The sequence below is a fragment of the Lithobates pipiens genome, unplaced genomic scaffold, assembly GCF_037356315.1.
Source record: "Lithobates pipiens isolate NorthernLeopardFrog02 unplaced genomic scaffold, aLitPip1_a1.2 Scaffold_27, whole genome shotgun sequence".
In the NCBI taxonomy this organism is placed as follows: Eukaryota; Metazoa; Chordata; class Amphibia; order Anura; family Ranidae; genus Lithobates; species Lithobates pipiens.
This window is the reverse complement of record NW_027507788.1, coordinates 46,972,379-46,990,598: the sequence shown is the minus strand read 5'-3', so window position 1 is coordinate 46,990,598 and position 18,220 is coordinate 46,972,379. Positions and strand designations below refer to the sequence as shown.

The window sequence follows — 18,220 nt, the reverse complement described above, 5'->3', positions numbered from 1 at the left end:
TGTGTGGTGGTCAGGGGTTCATCCAATTTATTTCTGTGTCGGTGGTTTTAGTTCTTGCCTTTAGTGACACATCACAGGGGACAAATTTAATTGGTGTTCATCTGTGAATTTATAGTCATTTTTGTGGATTAATTTTCATATGCCCATCAAAAAGAGCTGATTGGGATAGGCCCCCTGAAGTGGATTGCAATATATTCAGTGATCTATGATTCATTATTTGATTCCTCCCCTGTTGGATATAATCCGGAAAGATGGATGGTGCCGTCTTTGTTGGGAACGACACCGACATCTGTTAATTTGTTCCCTTCAGAATGTATGTTGAAACTATCTGCGGTTGTTGCATACAGTAATTTACTAGTGTGGAGAGGCTGCTACTTCCGGAAGTTCACTTCCGGTTCCGGGTGAAAATTATATTATTTCCGGTTCCGGTGGAAGATGACGCGCCGGAAGTGCGACAAATAGCGGCAATAACGCCGCTGTTAGACCAATAATAGACCTTGTACTTGGAGTAATCTCCAAGTGAGACCTCCGATCAAAAAAAAGTATTTTTAATAACGAGGAGGAGCTCTTTAAAGAACCTCCTATCAGAAAGAGCTGGTGGATAGATGGGAGGAGTCATTATTCCCATTGGGAGATTTTTTGCCGCCAATCTACTCAATAGGGGCTATTTAAGGCAGACGCCAGAAGTCCTATTCAGGTGGGAACTCTCCTCATGTCCTTTGGATTCTCCAGATCTGATGACATCGGTAGGAAAACTGGGAAACATAGACCTAGGAATTTGGAACCCTGATACGGCGGTAAGCTATGATTTAAGAACCTCTTTTTATGATAAATGCAATGATAGGGGTTAGACTAAAATATTCCTTGGTTCTCTTTGCCTTAGGTTCCTCAGACAAGACTGGAGCTTATACAATGTGATGTTTCCCCATCTGCTGGGCCATTGGACACATATGTAAAGGAGTTTTTCATTCCCATCCTTTGTTGAGTCTGTTTGACTCCAGGGCTTTGAGTGCGGTGACATAGTAGCAAACCCTCACCATCTTCACTTATTGGTTCAACCTTCTCCCCTTTGGTCCATTTTTCCCGTCTTTGGGACAGTTGCCAAAATAAGAGAAAATGCCTTTTATGGCACAAAAAATAAGCATCTGAGTATTCAAGTATTGGGATTTAAATGTATTATGTTATGATTATAAGTGTATTTTTCGAAAATATTTATTGCTTGTTGTGTGTTCACAGATAGTGGCTTCCCTGAAGAAGAAACTATTAATACATACTTTTCGAAACGCGTAGGAAAATAGCCGCTTGCTCTGTTGCATAAAGTTTATGCATGTGGTATTATTTTATGCTATATACATATGTCAGCACAACATTGTTATTTTATGGATTTCTTTGTTATTGTAATGTTTTTTGATATCTGTAATAAAATTTATATTTTTTTATATACATCTAGTATAATTTTTTCTATATTGCCTTAAAAATCCCAAATAAATTTGAGGTGTCAATCAATTGTATTTACTATTTCTGGGATGATGGCAATAACATGCCACAGCTCATGAGTCCAACAAATATTTTCAAGAAGGTTCTATGGTATACATTTGGTGGCGATGTCCCAAAATATGGAAATTTTGGATCAAAATATTCGACTGTATACATGAAATTACCAATATATATAATACTAAATCCCCGCAGATTGCTCTCTTTCAAAAAATGTATATGAGCTTACCTAAACAAACCAAACGCTTACTGTAATTTCCTATATAATCCTAGCTGCTAGAATAACCATTGCATGTTGTTGGAATCAACCTGGAATAACATTTGATTATGTCATACAAAAATTAAACTGGGTCATGATCAATGATAAATTAGCCTGTATCTTACACAACCGCCTAGCTGTTTTTGACAAAATATGGCAACCTTGGGTACAATATTCATCTATGAGTATTTTAAATTGAAGAAAAAACATTAACTACCCTTATCATACACACATCTTTTTTTTTTATCTTTCCATGTTTGTTTTTTTTGTTTTTTTATTTTATTTTATTATTCTTTTACTTGTTCAATTCCATAGATATGGTATACCTTTTGTTGTTAACAATATGCTATTTATACTATCTCAAGAAAAGGCAATGGGGGGTTATTTACGAAAGGCAAATCCACTTTGCACTACAAGTGCAATTGCACTGAAAGTGCACTTGGAAGTGCAATTGCTGTAAATCTGGAGTAGATCTGAAATGAGGGGAAGCTCTGCTGATTTTATTACGCAATCATGTGCAAGCTAAAATTATGTTTTTTTATTTTCCTTGCATGTCCCCCTCGGATCTACAGTGACTGTACTTCCAAGTGCACTTTTAGTGCAATTGCAAGAGCACTTTGCAATTGTAGTGCAAAGTGGATTTTCCTTTAGTAAATAACTCCCAATATTTTATTTTTGGATATGAATGAATGAATGAAATACTTGTATAGCGCACAATGCGAACTGAATCGCCTCTAGGCATTGTAATATATATATATATATATATATATATATATATATATATATATATATATATATAAAAATATATATATATATATATATATATATATATATATATATATATATATATATATATATATATATATATATATATATATATATATAATATATATATGTGATATAACTACAATTTTTAGTTACTTTTAATCCCAGTTGGCATCTAACCCATCAGAGACCTTCTCCCTGGTTAGAACTGATTGTTCCTACACATATGGGTTCTAACCTATATCCGACCTCTGCCAAGCCTAGATTCAGGTCACATTTAGGTCTTACTAATATACTGTTGTTGTTCTGATACATATTGTGGCTCCATATCCAAGGTTGCATTGTTTTCTTTTATGTATTTACTATATATTACTTGGAGCATGAGCTTCTGAGCATCTGCATATGCTATATCCTTTGTAATTACAGTCAAAAGTTTAATAAAAATCTATTAACATGAAAAAACTGAATGTTTCATGTGGTGCTGTAAAGCTTATAAAGCAAAAACAAAGTGGGCAAATTTCTGCGCATTTTAGTTTTAGTGAGTTATGTAGTGGGCACACTATAAGTGTCAAAAAGATTCAGTCAGTCCCCATATCCTATCAAATTTTATCAGGCTGCTCCACGCTTCATACATGTAGACTAGTTTATATTGTGGTAAAATTTGATTTACTAGGTTTTTTCAATCTACTTTCTCGGTTTCCTTTTTGTTTTCAGGTAAAGGTTGTGTTGTAGTTACAGACTTCCAATCAGGTTTTTACCATCCTAATCTTGTAAAAGAATGAATTGGAAAGGAGATGAAGGAGGTTAGGATTGTGGACCCATTTTTATCTCCTCCTTTTTCTGATTTTAGGGTCTCACCATTAGGGGTGGTCCCTAAATGATTCATTACCTTTCCTATCCCCCAGGTAAATAACTGAGTGAGGAGGTGTTTGATTTCGAGGCGTCAGTTTCTTAGGCCGCGTACACACGCGCGGACTGTTCGCCCAACCTTGTTCGGCAAACAGTTTGTCAAACAGTCCGCTCAAAATTTGCATGAGCGGACTTGCCCACACACGAGCGGACTGTTTGACGAACAAGGTTGGGCAAACAGTTCGCTCAACTTTTGAAATGAACGGACTCGCCCACGTAAGGAGGAGGCAAATCCGCCCATTTCGAGCGCGTGTACAGGTAGGCGGGGCCCGCGAAGGATACGTCGCGGGCTCCGCCGCCTGGAATGGGCTTAAAGGGGAACCCCAACGCCGAAAAAAATCGGCGTGGGGGTTCCCCCCCAAGTCCACACCAGACCCTTGTCCGAGCACGCTACCTGGCCGGCCAGGAAAGGGGGGCGAGCGAGCGCGCCCCCCCCTCCTGAGCCGTACCAGGCCGCGTGCCCTCAACATGGGGGGGTGCCTTGGGGAAGGGGGGGCCGCGCGGCCCCCCCACCCCAAAGCACCTTGTCCCCATGTTGATGAGGACAAGGGCCTCTTCCCGACAACCCTGGCCGTTGGTTGTCGGGGTCTGCGGGCGGGGGGCTTATCGGAATCCGGGAGCCCCCTTTAAGAAGGGGGCCCCCGGATACCGGCCCCCCACCCTATGTGAATGAGTATGGGGTACAATGTACCCCTACCCATTCACCTGTGAACTAAAGTACAATAAAAAACACAACACAGAGAAAAAATATTTTATTGCACAGCTCCGGGGGTCTTCCGTCTTCGGGGGTCTTCTCGCCGGACTCCTCCGCTATGTGTGTGTAGCTCTTTTGCTAGCGGAGGAGTCCGGCTTTCTTCCTCCCCGCCGCCGGCCTCTTCTCCCGACTTCGGGGGTCTTGTCCCCCTCTTCGGTTCTTCTGCCAGGCCACCGCGCCTGGTCCGGTGGCCCGGTCTTCTGTCGCCGTCTTCCGTTCTTCTGTCGCCGCCTTCGGTTCTTCTGCCGGGCCACCGCGCCTTCTTGTAGCTCTTTTACAGGCGGTGGCCCGGTCTTCTGTCGCCGATGTCGTCGCCGCCGCCTTCCGTTCTTGTTCTTCTTCTTGTTCTTCTTCTTCTTCTCCTGGAGATGTTGACTCGACGAGCTCTCCGGCCGGAATGCCGGGGACGCGCTGTGCGGTCACTTATATAGTGACAATGGGGCGGGGTCACATGGTATATGTCACATGGGTTGGTCACATGGTGACCCCGCCCCCTTACGATGTCATAGTCCCCATGTGACATCAACCCATGTGACCAACCCATGTGACATATACCATGTGACCCCGCCCCATTGTCACTATATAAGTGGCAGCAGAGCGCGTCCCTGGCATTCCGGCCGGAGAGCTCGTCGAGTCAACATCTCCAGGAGAAGAAGAAGAAGAACAAGAAGAAGAACAAGAACGGAAGGCGGCGGCGGCGACGACAGCGGCGACAGAAGACCGGGCCACCGCCTGTAAAAGAGCTACAAGAAGGCGCGGTGGCCCGGCAGAAGAACCGAAGGCGGCGACAGAAGAACGGAAGACGGCGACAGAAGACCGGGCCACCGGACCAGGCGCGGTGGCCCGGCAGAAGAACCGAAGAGGGGGACAAGACCCCCGAAGTCGGGAGAAGAGGCCGGCGGCGGGGAGGAAGAAAGCCGGACTCCTCCGCTAGCAAAAGAGCTACACACACATAGCGGAGGAGTCCGGCGAGAAGACCCCCGAAGACGGAAGACCCCCGGAGCTGTGCAATAAAATATTTTTTCTCTGTGTTGTGTTTTTTATTGTACTTTAGTTCACAGGTGAATGGGTAGGGGTACATTGTACCCCATACTCATTCACATAGGGTGGGGGGCCGGTATCCGGGGGCCCCCTTCTTAAAGGGGGCTCCCGGATTCCGATAAGCCCCCCGCCCGCAGACCCCGACAACCAACGGCCAGGGTTGTCGGGAAGAGGCCCTTGTCCTCATCAACATGGGGACAAGGTGCTTTGGGGTGGCGGGGCCGCGCGGCCCCCCCTTCCCCAAGGCACCCCCCATGTTGAGGGCACGCGGCCTGGTACGGCTCAGGAGGGGGGGCGCGCTCGCTCGCCCCCCTTTCCTGGCCGGCCGGGTAGCGTGCTCGGACAAGGGTCTGGTGTGGACTTGGGGGGAACCCCCACGCCGATTTTTTTCGGCGTTGGGGTTCCCCTTTAAGCCAATTCCAGGCGGCGGAGCCCGCGACGTCTCCTTCGCGGGCCCCGCCTACCTGTACACGCGCTCGAAATGGGCGGACTTTCCGAGCGGGAACAGTCCGCTCATTTCGAAAGTACAGCGGACAAGCCCACACACGGGCGGACTGTTCGCTCAAACACAGTTTCAGCGGACAGTTTTTCGGAATTTCCGAAAGACTTTGTCCGTCCAACTGTCCGCTGAAACTGTCCGCTGAAAGCCCACACACGAGCGGACTGTCCGCCCAAACACTGTTCAGCGGACAAGGTTGGGCGAACAGTCCGCCCGTGTGTACGCGGCCTTATGCTGAGGCCCTAATTCTATTCAGACAGTTTGGTAGATATGCATTACTAGCCAAAGCTGATAAATCAGCATTTTGCCTACTACCAGTTTACCCTTACGATTTTAGTTTACTGGGATTTCATTTTATTAGATGTATCATGATATGTGGATGCCAATGAGCTTTTCATTATCTTGTTTTTATTTTGAAGCCATTTCCTCTTTTCTTCAGTGGGTTTTGTCTGTATCATATTCTTACAGTGGTTAAATTCATTATTTGGATGACTTTTTATTTGTTGGTCCAGCCAATTCACCAATTTGTTTAGAATCACTGTCCTGTTTCTTTGATATTTTCAAATCTTTCAGTATTCCTCTAGTGCAGGAAAAATAGATTTTTCCCTCCCCTAACATGGAACTCCTGAGCATCATCTCTGACTCTGCTACCATGGAATTTTGGCTTCCCCCACCAAGTTAGTTAGGATTAGATTCTTAATCTCAATTTTTTTTCTAATTATGTGAGGTCGCAACTGACTGTCTATGTACCTACCAGCCGTTACCTACCCCCAGGTGCAGGGGGTTGCAATGGGGACCTCCTGTGCCCCATTGTGTGCCAACATGTACCTGGGGGGTGGGACAGATCACTATTTTCTAATGAGGCTGCATCGATATATCTTTGCCACATTTTACTGTGGCGTCTCTATATCGACGACATGCTCCTGGTATGGAAGGGCTCCCCAGTGGAACTACAGGAATTTATACTCTTTATCTCAAAGAACGATTACAATCTGAAATTTACAATGCAGTTTGACACACGGAGCTTTCCATTTTTGGATTTCAGGGTATTCCTTAATATGGATGGGTCCTTATATACCAATCTGTATCGCAAAGATATGGCAGGTAACACCATCCTGCACTACAATAGCGCTCATCCTCATTCTCTGGTACATAGCATCCCCTTTAGACAATACCTTAGGCTGTGGAAGAACTGTGCCAGGGAGGAGGATTTTGAGACTGAGGCTAAGGCCCTTTTTCATCATCTATTGCATAGAGGATACAGTAAAAAGGTCCTAAAGCGAGCATATCAGACAGCTAAGTCAAACCAAAGCGAGGAAATCATTTTCAAAAATAAAGTCAAACCTGTCCAAAATACCACAAAAGTGATCAATAAATGTAATACACAACAGGACCAATTTTTGGCAATCTTGGCCCGTAATTGGCACGTCTTATCTGAAGATAGTGTTATCTCTAAATATGTCAATAACAGACCAGAGGTGGTATTTAGATGAGCTTGTTCAGTCAGGGACAGTTTGGTTCATAGCCTATAATGCATCTGTTGACTCTCATGAAGGAGCTGTGGGAGGTGTGGGCACATGCTGGTGTGGGGGATGTGACCATTGTCCCAGGTAAAGGGAGGGTCATATGCTCCCACTCCCAAGAGGTGGCATTTTGAAATCTATATCCTATGCTGACTGATAATTAATGGGCACTGTGTGTGCTGCATGCGAATCCGGATGTTTACCTTCATTCCGGGCCTGCAGGGTGCACGTGCATGCGCCCTTCTCGGGTGCCCACACCAGGTGCAGAGGTTATGGGCTAAACCTGGCGCCACGTGTCAGGTGGGATCAAGTTTAAAAGCATAGTGGGGGAGTAAGTAGCCAGGTGTCCTCCCAGCGGCATACATATTGATCCCATGGTGCGTTAAAGGCTTATTAATAACATTTTACTGCAAGGTAAGGATGGTGAGCTGTTTGGAGTAGGTGTAAGGGTATGGTGATTTGTGGATCTGATATTGGGGAGATGGTGGTGGGCGCCATCTGTCCATGACTACACCATGACGTGAGTCCCGGATAATTATGCCTTTATAGAATTTAAATCCATTGGAGACTTGCATTGGGGATTACACTTGGTATGGTGGCTGGGGGTATATATAGTTAACCCTGTCAGCTGGTAAATAATTAAATGATCTTCCCCTCATCTCCTTAGGGACTTGCCAAGTATGGTCTGAGTGATCCAATTTCTGGGTTCATTATGTGACATATAATCACCTCTTGCCCCCATTTAATATTCTGAGTAGGGGTAATAGCAAGTAAGTATGTGTGTGGCATTTTGTGCCTGAAACTTGCTATGTTGTATGCTAATTGTAATAGTCATAGAACATACACACTCTCTCTCCTTCACAGTACTTTGTACTGGATATCCTTTCTGCCATGTCTATTACTACATGATCCTGTATTCACCTGACAGGGCCCTGGTTTGATTATGAAGGGCCATTGATTGGAGGGCAGTCTATATGTTGACCCTGTGGGAGCACATTTCTCTCCATACCGATGTATTTGGTGAACACATTTGTAATATGGCTTATATAGTATATAAATAAATTAATGTTTTCATAGATGTAGTGTGTAATTAGCATAATGTGATAATAACGGTGTCTCTTTCAAGTCAATCATAATTAGATATACTGTAAAATTCCCTGAAGAAGCAGAATTATATCTTTGTGAAACACGTAGGTGATACTACTTATATGAACTGTCATCAAGCATGTGGAACACATATCAATATCTGTACATTATGGTATGCCATTGATTTTATTATGAGATATGATTATCTCTATATTTTTTCTTTTTCTAATCAATAAATTATTTTTACCCACTACTGTGTGCTCACCTCATTGTCAGCACTACATCTTTAAAGTCCTATTTCTCTGGGTTTTTCCCAATATACATATATTTCGCAAGTTCAAGTTGTAGATGTAGTAGTCTCCCTATAACTGGTAACATTACATTCTATAAGGCATAACATTTACATTCGTCCTGATTTAATTATTGCATTCTTTTGTTTATTGGGCAAAAGAGGGCAGCATCCAGGACGTATTCTAAGACTCTAGGTCTAAATGAAAATGCATTTCAGATTTTTTGTAAGGTATCAGAGGTTTGAGGTGGAGAAATTTAGAGGATGAACTAATTTGCTTATCTGAAATATGACCCAATCCAGATTGATTATAATTCATGCTGGGGTAAATGACCTGGGAAAAGTTAAAACCTAGGACCTAAAATTTTGTTTCCACATACTGTACCATTCTTGCTTTTTCTGAAATGGTGCCTAGACTACTTTGGTCCCTCTTGGGCAAATTGATCAATTTAGACAAACTTCACAGATGTTTGAATAGAACAATTCATAATTTTTTTATTAATTCAAATGGTTTATCATATTGTCACTTTTTAGAAGGATTTATTCCAGGTTTATATAGACCGGATTTAGTGCATTTATCCAGTATAGGTTTGGATATATTTAACATGGGTTCGCAAAACCTTGTTGAACAAGCCACAGTGTTTTTTGGGGAGCTTAGCCAGTCGCTCCACTCTTGGCTTTGGCTGGTGGGGTTTGTAATCCAGTCTAGTCTGGATGGACAGTGGGATTTGATTTGATGTATTTGCTAATTTGAAACATATGACAACACCATGACTAGAATGGGGATGTTTTGTGTTTGTGTAGGTAAATTGTCAGCCAAGTCTGTGTGTTTTTCTGGGTCAGGGTTGAGCGACTCGGGTAGGCTGGGTGATTCATCAGCAGCATCTCTGGTAACTTCCCCTGCTTGCTGGAAACTTGGAGAAGATTCCAGAAGCAGTTGGGAGAGTCAGCCCAGCTGGGGCAGTGTAAGTTCAAGTGGAAGATGGAGATGGATTGTTAGGCTGTCAGAGGCCTTTGAGAGTAGCACCATAGTCTGGGGGGAACACAGGCCTGGGTGCCGAAGGGACCCCTTCTCATGACACATGAAGGGATCCTGACCAGGAGGCACGGAAGTACGAAGAGGACAGTGGGAGAACACTACTAGGCAAATCTCCAGGGAGGAAGACAGATAAGAGGGCTTGTGAGTGTTACAGTCAGAAGACTGCCTGAAGGGATGGGATGCAGAGTCAGTCTGGGAGGACTGTGGAGATATAGCCAGGAGAGCTAATGAAAGGGGCAACTGCAGCCAGATTGTCAGTGCTAGCTGGTCCTTGGAGATGTAGTTCTACAAGCAAGTTTGTGCTGGAGGTAGAAAAGAAGAAGTGTGTATATACTGGATATATATAGTTTGTGTCCCTGAAGATTTCTCTGCTGATCAACTGGGCATTCTGTAATAACCCTTACCCCATCAAAGTTCAATCCCCCTAAATAAAAAACAAACAACACAAAGCTGCAAGGACTGATTCCTATTTCCAGAGTGAATAAAAACAAATGTGTGCCTGGCTGTGCAGGGTGAGAGATACCCATATTCACCAGAGGCTCCTACGGGGGTAGTGATGCATTAGTATATCTATTTATAATGTTATTATTGGTACTTTATGCTACCCCATGCAGCCTTCGCTACATGAAGCCATTCCTCAAAAACATATAAGAGGACCATCTAATGCTCTCCATATAAAATAAGGTTTATTGATCTCAACAATTCCACTCACAAAATCAGAGCTTGTAATGCCGCATGTAATGACATGGTTTTACTGCAATCACTGCAGCCATTTTGTTCACCAGCTTTAGTAAAACTCCCAGTAGCATATTGATGTCACAGATCAACCCTGCTAGATGCGTTGCATCCCAGTAGGACTTCATCAGGAGAGCCTGAGGAAGTGTTACTAGGAAGCAACGCTAAATTTGGATCCAAAATGGATCCAAAATGTTATAGCTATTTATTTGGGACCAAAATGGTCTGACCTTTTCACAACTCCAAACCATGTACAGGAACATACAGTTTCTTTTTGGCATTTATGCATTTGAAAGAGTAGCAAGGGGGCATAATGTATTCTATGAAAAAGACTCAGCTGAATAAGCTTGTCTCTGGCTGATATAGTAATATAAAAATATGAATTAAAGAACTCAAATTATTTCTTCCTCTTCAGTTGTGAACATATTTATCTGTGCAGTATTTGTTGGAAAGTGTAATCGGCACTAGTCAATCTCAGAGAGCTCATACTAAGATTTTCCGTTGAAATGATGAGCTACACTAGGTGGGCTTGTATGGAAATATATTTGACATATGTAGTTTTACTATCACAAAATACTATATATTGAAGAACCTGGAATTGCAGTTGATGTTAAACTCTGGGTTCCCTTTCCTTCATAGGTGATACCCCTGCACTTGCCCAGGGAATGTTTCCAGGAATGATGCTCCAGTAAAAATTGCATGCCTAATGTATGTCAAAAAAGTGTAAAGGTGGAATATTGTAGCAAAATGTATACCAGACCATGTTACTCTTTGTACTTTCTGTTTGTTGTAGAATTGGCCTCATTCATATTCCTGAAGATGTTGAATTTAGCTCTGGAAAATGAGTCAAGTCTCTACCTCTTTGCTTGACCTGCCGAACTACAATACTCAGCAGCTGACTCCACAAATACATTGGATTATTATGTTAAAAAAAAATTGAAGTACAATCTAAAGCAGTTTTTTTCTAATAATAAAATAAATTGATCTTATTTTCCAGATTGCATTGCAGATTGCAGGACACCAGGAACGTATTCAGGACAGAAAGTACAGTTCCCTGATATTTTAGTTGTGGTCCCTTTAAGGGGGGCAGTTTTGGAGACAATTCTGTACAAAGGGGTTCTTCCCCATGCAGAGGGAGCTGTTCCCGGGAGGATTGGCTAGAGAGAGGACTGATTTCCTGTACTCTCTGTTTCTTTTGTGCTAAATATGTGACTTGTTTATTTGCCTTTTTTCTGCTATTTAGGAAGCTTTTTATGTTGACCTATTTGAGAGAATAAATAAATGTTTATTTATTACAAGCGGCTGCTGGTGATATTGGGCCCCCATATTACAGTATCTTAAAAGTCCATCTTCTTGTTCTTCTCTGCATTTCACTGAGAAAAATGTAGGCATTTTATGAATGGCATCCATGTGAGCAATCCCCAGTAGTTCCTACACAGAAGGAAAGCCATTTGGCATGTCAGAAGCTCACAGTTATTAATATAGTAGCTCAGACTACTAGAGTGATTCACACTCTCCACATAGGCTGATACAGTGTCTGTCCAAAAGTGGTATAAGAAGGCGTTTATGGTGGCAGGATGTTTTCCTGGGAGCAGGAGATGGCAATGTTGGCAGGAGGTGGCATTTAAGGCCTACAACAGTAAAAGGAGAGGTTCAAGCTGTATACTAACAAATTATTTTGGGACACCAGAATCCAACACAATTAATCTTTAGTGTCTGCAGAAGGGGCTTGGTAGTTAATCCAGGACTGGATAATTTTCACAAAGGCCAGCCAGGCATCTGTGTCTGGGGATAGATGGACTCTTTTTTTTCTGTGTCAAAGCCACTCACAGTACTAAATGTATGTTAAGAAAGCAAACTGGCAGCAGGGCAAGCTTTTGCCAGTAGTCCATCCTTTTTACCCAATAAACAATAGGGTCATCCATTAGAAGGGTCAACATCAGCCACCAAATTATTCAGCCAATACCTATAGCAACTGCGAGTAGATAGCCCTTGGCGCTGAGTATTGTAGAATCCTATGAAAGCATTATTTAGGCTGCTGCTGTTACTGCTGCTCCTCCTTTCACCAAACAGGAGGTTTCAAGCCATGCCTATGAAATGGTATAAAGCTGTTTTCAGAAAGGGGGTTAACAAGTCCTTTTACAGTGTGTCTCTGGTGTTTTATTTGTTCTCCCTCTGTGAGAGCAGGAGGAACTCTGCAACTTTCCCTTTACAATGGGGATCCAAGAGAGTGGCCAACCAAAGATGTTCCCTCTCTATGATGCCATAAATTATGTTGCCCTTTTGTAAGCACTAGAATGTGAAGGAGCCCATCCATCACAAATGACCAAAGTCAGAGTGACCAGTTGGCCATCATGCCTGAATCCAGACAACAGGTTTTTATAGAGCAACAACGTTGTCAGTTTTTAAATGAGTGTGGGGTGGAGGAATCACTTATTTTTGGAGGAATCACTTAAAATGGCTAATTGGACCAAATTTGGACATTTTCACTTAGGGGTGTATTCTCTTTTGTTGCCAGCGGTTTAGACATTAATGGCTGTGTACTGAGTTATTTTGAGGGGACAACTAATTTACACTGTTATACAAGCTGTACAAGGACTACTTTACATTGTAGCAAAGTGTAATTTCTTCAGTGTTGTAGCATGAAAAGATATAATAAAATATTTACAAAAATGTGAGAGGTGTACTCACTTTTGTGAGATAATGTATCTTCCCCCAACCATTTACAAGTCGTGGGTATGTAAGAGATGAAATCCACCCCCCGGAAGCCTATCCCATGTTCTGCTCCTCCTCAATACTGCCACCGCTACAATACTACTCCTCCTGCTCCTTGTTCTCCTTCTGTGCCTGCTGTGGCTTCACAGGAGTGTGAATAAGGATAAAGTAGGCCCTGAGACACCAGGAAGTTCTCTTCTTCCTCTTGCTGCTGTGCCTCTAGTGTCCAATCTATTATCACATGCATTGTATATTCCAGCAGAAACACTACAGGAATAGTGATGCTGATGTCCACATTGTTGTGTGTCACTATTCTGGTTGCCTCCTCAAATTATAACAATACAGTGTATACATCCTGAATGAGGAGTCACTGTCACTGGGAAAAAAAACTGCTCCCCTGAGCCTGTCTTCATGTCATACTTGCATGGGTACTCATTTATGGCTCACTGACACTACAGAATACCAAGGTAGCGTTCCACCAGCTGGGCATATCACACATAAAGAGATTAGTGGACTGATGGAGCTCAAGCTGAATTTCACAAAACCGAACACTGGATGGGTATGACAACCTGAAATGGCTACATACTGTTCTATTCTCCCTCAGAATATCCTGTAAGCAAGCATATTCAGACATGAACCACTGCAACAGATTGAGGATGTGTGCCAGGCAAGCCACACTTGTAAACTTTCCCTGCCAAAGAGCAGGTTGGTACCAGTCTTTAGTATAGATTGGGCCCTGGGCAAAAATTTTCTTGGGGCCCCCCCATGCAATTTCCCTCTCTACCTACTCTGAGACATACGACAAATAGCAGCTAGACTTAAAATCAGTTTTCTGTATCAGATCAGGCAGCAATTGAGATTGGTTGCCAGCAGTTACAGCATTTCATTACTGCTTACTGACTAGTTGCTAGAAGTTACAGCACACATTACAGCTCACTGATTAGTTGCTAGAGGTTACATCACATCACCTCCTCACAGCAGGGGAGCATGATATACATAGGAATGCCGCCTTTATTTGCATACCAATGCCGCCGGCCGCAGCTATTTACTTAGTATTGTCGAAGCTATTTACTTACGAATGCCGGTTATTTACATGTAAACATAGAATCTGCTGGTGAGTCATCTGCACACAACAATAGGGCACAGCAGGGCAGCATTAGTACCAGCACTGCACACTGAGATATTGGGACACAGCACAGGAATAAAACTTCAAGGGACAAGGGAATTTAAACCAGGATAGTTGGCAAGTATGAGGCAGCTGTTTTGGGCCCCACAACAATGACAGGGCCCAGGGCAGCTGCCCCTTTTGCCCTGCCTTAAAGACGGCCCTGGTTGGTACCATTGTCACACATGATCTTTCCTGGCAAAAGATGGATTAGATAGACAGCCTTTGGACCTGTCCCTCTAATGCTGACAGAATCTACTGCAGTATGGCTCCTGGTCCCTAGGCATACCAGCTGCAAAACTGCACAGTCACATTTTTCCTGAGCCGTTGCAAATCCTCTCAAATGCTTGAGATGTACTGTTGCACCAGAGGATGACTCACTGGTATTTAGGAGGAGGTAGAGGTAAGTCATCTGTTACTATTACCTGGTATAACAGTATGTGGCAGCACAATTAGTCCCTTACTGCATCTTTCCCAGTTTAAGTCTTACCAGCAATCAGATAGCAACAGATGAGCATCCACCTCCACTCAGCAGTAGAGATATACCTGCAGTCAGAAGGAGGGTGGTGCTTGGATGCACTGGGGAGTCTTTGTGACAGAGGGGCTAGTCAGGAAGTGGACCATGTAAACTTATCCCTACCTTTCCCTTATCCCCCATCATCCTTTCCTCCCCCCTCCTATTCCCCCCCCCCCAATTAAACAGTGTATTGAGGGCGGCTTGTAAGTTGGAGACATCCTATGAAACGCTATTCCACTGCATAGCTGTGTGTCATCTGCAAAGACTGAAATGGTACTTTTAATCCCAGACCCTATATAATTTATAAAGATATTAAAAAGTAAGAGTCCCACTGAACCTTGGGATACACCACTGATAATCTTAGACCATTCAGAGTAAGAATCATTAACCACTACTCTCTGAATTCTGTCTTTTAGTCAGTTTTCTATCCATTTACAAACTGATCTTTCCAAGCCTGTAGACTTTACCTTACACATTAGCTTTGTGTGGGGAACTGTGTCAAATGCTTTTGCAAAATCCAAGTATATCACATCCACAGCCACACCTCTGTCCAAGGTTTTACTTACCTCCTCATAAAAATAAATCAGATTTGTTTGACAACTTCTGTCTTCATCTTCCCAATGGCAAATCCACTATGCTTCCGAGAGTGTCACCTTTGGGGTACCATGTTCTACATATGGTAGGAATGCCCTCTAATCAGGAAATTTTGGAAAGAGATATTTAACTTGATCTAAAAAATTACTAATTGTCTTCTACCTAGAACCCCAGCAATCGCCCTCTTGAACCACGACTTGCCAAAGACTCGTAAACACACCTGTAAATGAATTCTCTTTATTCTTACTGGTGCCAAAATAACCATTGCTAAAGCATGGAAGCAACCTAGGGTCTCCCTCGCAGCTGCCATCTGTAAAATCTCATTGATTATGACCCAAGAAAAATTATCTAGCATACGAACAGACTCTACCTCCAAATCTGAAGCTATTTGGGAACCTTGGGCCCGAAATGTCGGGATCCTCTTTCCTTTGATTACCCAGGCTCCTCAGTCCTCCTCAACAGCTCCTAGGTGATTTATTTCCCTGTCTCTTTCCTCTCCTCTTTTCTCTTCTTTCCCCTTACCTTTATCCCATCAACTCTTAATTAGAGTTCATCTTGTCTATATATTTATTACCTAAATTAGCATACTAGGTAATGCAGGCTCCTCTTCTTTAGGTTTGACTTATTAAATGTTACAGACTCACTCCTCCAGTCTCTAGGCTGGAGGTAGCTCCCCCCAGGGCACAGTTTTCTCCCATTAGGGGTGCCTCCTGAAGGCCTCCTCTATTTTCTAGCCTTCTACCATCTCTCGATGGTGACAGCAAGTGTACCTAACTCTGTAGTTGTTTGCTTGACAGTTCCATTTTGTTACCTTGTTATCACCTGCACAAGATGTGGCATTTGCCTTTGAGTACCTTGTATACTTTCTGTCTTAGTATTACTACAATAATAAAAATCTTTTTGAAAGAAAAAAAATTATTAAAATTTCCAGCAAGAATTTATCTATGTGGTCTTTTATTAAACTCTCAAATATCTTCCCGACTGTAGAAGCTAAACTAACAGGTCTATAGTTACTTGGTAAAGACTTTGATTTTTTTTTAAATGGGCAGCATATTGGCCCTATGCCAATCCAGTGGTACCATTCCAGTCATTAACGAGTCCATTAAAATTGTAAACAATGGCTTTGAAATGACAGAGCTCAATTCTTTTAGAGTCCGTTGGTGTATGCCATCTGGTCCAGGTGCTTTATCCACCTTTATTATGTCTAAATATTTCTGGGCCATATCACTTTTAAACCAATGTGGATCAATTGGGGCTGTGTCAATACCATCCCCATTATGGTATTGGTATATGATCTCCCCCGTGCTCCTTTGTATACACAGAGAGCTGAAGAAAGTATTTAATAAATTTGCCATATGCCAGCAGGGCTGTTTTTACAACTCTTTTATTCTATTACAGTGACTTCCTTGTTTTGTACATATTACAAGTACATTGTAGAACTTTTCTTTTTTTCACCCAGTTAAGTTGCCTGTTTCTCCTAGTTTCGTTATGTATAACCAAGGTCCTAGTTTCATTGCTCTGTTTCCAGCATGATGTGTTAAGCCTAGCTATTTTACCTGTATCATGATAATCATCTTGTATGAAAATGATGTATTTGTGGTCTTTGTTCATGCTTGTGATGTGACCTTAATAAATCATTTATGGAAAAAAAAAAGACAAATTGCGCCTCGATTTACCCATTTCAGGAGGTGTGAGAGTGGTTTGTAAAGACTAAAGTTTTTTTCATCTTAATGCATTCAACCTTACAATAGCACACATACTGCACTAGGTAACACCCATATGTGATTCTGAGCTTCCATGATTTAAATAACTGAAATCCAATAAATTCAAAGGGTTGGATAGGGTCAATACAGCTGGGGTGGTAACAGTTAGATCAGGGGTAGGGAACTTTTTTGTCTGAGAGAGCCATATTTTAAAATGTAATTCCGTGAGATCCATACAATATGTTTAAAACTAAATACAAGTAAATGTGTGCATTTTATGTAAGACCAACACTTTTAAATTACAATAAGTCTCTGAATTAAACAAAAACTATTTTTTTTTAAATATATGACATTTTGTTTTTCATGTTGATCCTGCCCTTACAACCTATATTATTGTATCACCATTCTTTATAGGGATTTCCTGGCCAGTCTTCAGTATGTCCAGAGGTTTGGCACAAGAAAAAATTGGTTCACTGTTTGAAGACAACAACCTCTGGTTTCCACTCTTTTTCTTTCCTGTCCGCTTCATCTACCTTGAGATGGAAGTCCCAGTGGCATACCTGTCTTATGCGTTCCTTGATCACAATTTTAAATGTTGATGAATGAAACGTTGAAAAATCTTCTCAATTTTCACTATTATGTAAATAAACAGCATTGACATTTATACATGTGAATTAACCCGCTTTATATATACATTTTTTACTGATTGCATATTTTATGCTTTAGATGAATCCTTCCTTTTTTCTGCACCCTTGAAGAAGGTATTTTGAAACGCGTCAGTTAAAGGAGGTTCTATCATATGTGGTCTACATGGTGATATTTGCTGACTGTGTTCAGCTAATCATTGTTTCATGTCTATATAAATTTTATTATGTTAAATTTGAATAAATATTTTTTATTTTAACCTTTTCCTCGATATTGTTTAATACATGTTGCCTATAAAGTCCACTTAGGGGAAAAAACGTTGTCTCTTTACTTTATTAAGGGATAAATCACAGAACAAAGAAAAGTTGCCGAACATAACATGACCTCTGAATTATTTTTAATAACGTTGTTATGCTGTTGCTAACCAATGATGAATAAAGTACTTCTTACCATTAATGCAACTTTTGGTGCTGCATGGTTTTGCTGAT

At 42.0% G+C, this 18,220-nt stretch overlaps 1 long non-coding RNA gene across 1 annotated transcript in view; it reads left to right on the top strand.

The window, feature by feature from the left end:
• Positions 1 to 18,193, top strand: part of LOC143933858 (uncharacterized) — a 170,830-nt gene extending 152,637 nt beyond the window's left edge. The window contains exon 3 of the long non-coding RNA XR_013263154.1: positions 17,502 to 18,193. This is a non-coding gene — a long non-coding RNA (uncharacterized LOC143933858). The remainder of the gene's footprint in view (positions 1 to 17,501) is intronic.
• The last annotated feature ends 27 nt before the right edge of the window (positions 18,194 to 18,220 follow it).